The sequence below is a fragment of the Panthera leo genome, chromosome B4, assembly GCF_018350215.1.
Source record: "Panthera leo isolate Ple1 chromosome B4, P.leo_Ple1_pat1.1, whole genome shotgun sequence".
Taxonomy (NCBI): domain Eukaryota; kingdom Metazoa; phylum Chordata; class Mammalia; order Carnivora; family Felidae; genus Panthera; species Panthera leo.
In genome coordinates, this window is record NC_056685.1 from 52651784 (window position 1) to 52653548 (window position 1765).

Below are 1765 nucleotides of genomic sequence, written 5' to 3' on the forward strand. Positions count from 1 at the left end.
CATAAACCAACTTCTCACTCTCAATCATGGAAGCAAAACTTTCTTCTGACAATAATCTACAGAAATAATATGTATACACCTAGAGTTCTAAGACAGATTAAGAACATTCTGTATTCTGTGGATCAAAACGCAAAGCTCTCCATTACATATGTACATGAGTGCACTTTCATTAATTTGGGTTATATGGACATTACATGACTATGTGCATACATATATAAACATGAACCAATTTTGACAAGGTTTTTAACAATACCATACTTTCAAGTCCCAATGCTAGAAAGAAAAGAAAAACTTAACATGAAAACTACCTTTTCACTTTTTTTAATGTTGATTTCTTTCTTTTAAAAAAATTTTTTTTAACGTTTATTTATTATTGAGAGACGGAGAGAGACAGAGCATGAGCATGGGAGGGGCAGAGAGAGGGGGAGACACAGAATCCAAAGCAGGCTCCAGGCTCTGAGCTGTCAGCACAGAGCCTGATACGGGGCTTGAACTCACAAACCGCGAGACCATGACCTGAGCCGAAGTTGGATGCGCAACCGACTGAGCCACCCAGGTGCCCCAATGTTGATTTATTTCTGAGAGAGAGAGAGAGAAAGAGAGAGAGTGTGAATAGGGGGTGGGGGGGTGGGGGTAGAAAGTGAGGAAGACACAGAATCCAAAGCAGGCTCCAGGCTCTGAGCAGTCAGCACAGAGCCCAATGTGGGGCTCAAACTCACAGACTGTGAGGTCATGACCTGAGCTGAAGTCCCATGCTTAACCGACTGAGTCACCCAGGCGACCCACCTTTCCACTTTTTAAAGTAAAATTTAAACTGGAAAAACAACCTCAGCACTCCTCTTTGCAACATGTACTGAGTTCTAAAATTTTCAGAGTCAAGAATCTCTTTAGTTTGCTGGCAGTGTAACAGAACACTGGAGCTTTCTCTCACTCTCTTCAGGAAGTCTGATCATCTCCAGTGTTATGTCTTAAAAACTGCTTTCTGAGATAAGATGGTTAAATTCTTTCTGCTGCCTGCTCTGCACCTGATGTGCATACAGGTTGGCACCTTGTAGCACCATGCCCATGATAAACACCGCCAACCATTTCACTCAGCAGAATATCACCCACAGCAATGGACAGGCAGTAAGTCCTAACCAGAAGATTCTTGAGTCAGCCACTTAAACAATTTTACTCTTGTGAAGATGCCTTCCTGAACTCAAACACCCAATGGCTTTTTCCATGTTCATTGATGTGCTTCTACCAATGTAGATCAACCATGAGTTTACTGTGACATTCTTGACTGCCCAAAAGTCACATGAAAACAAGAAGATCATTGTCACCAAACAGGTGATAAAGCTGCTGCTGAACAATTCATAGAGAAGATAGACTACAGTTGCACTGACTTGAAAAAATAAATGAAAAAAATGATGTCACTGTGTGTCTGATTCTGGACCTCCTTCCTTCCTTCCTTCCTTCCTTCCTTTCTTTCATCTGTCAGTTGTCTCCTCCTCTTCTGCGTCAAACAGGGAAACATCCTCAGTGTCATCATTACTGCCCTGGTGCATGCAACATGGCAGCCCTTAGTGGTCAAATTTTCAAGGTGGAGTCTTTTTTTTTTTTTTTTTTTTTTAATTTTTTTTTTAACGTTTATTTATTTTTGAGACAGAGACAGAGCATGAACAGGGGAGGGTCAGAGAGAGGGAGACACAGAATCCGAAACAGGCTCCAGGCTCTGAGCTGTCAGCACAGAGCCCGATGCGGGGCTCGAACTCACGGACCGCGA

The 1765-nt window shown here is 42.4% G+C and overlaps 1 pseudogene; it reads right to left on the bottom strand.

Moving 5' to 3' along the window:
- Nucleotides 1-961: 961 nt before the first annotated feature.
- On the bottom strand, nucleotides 962-1547 carry LOC122225359 (annotated as a pseudogene).
- Between the last annotated feature and the right edge of the window lie 218 nt (nucleotides 1548-1765).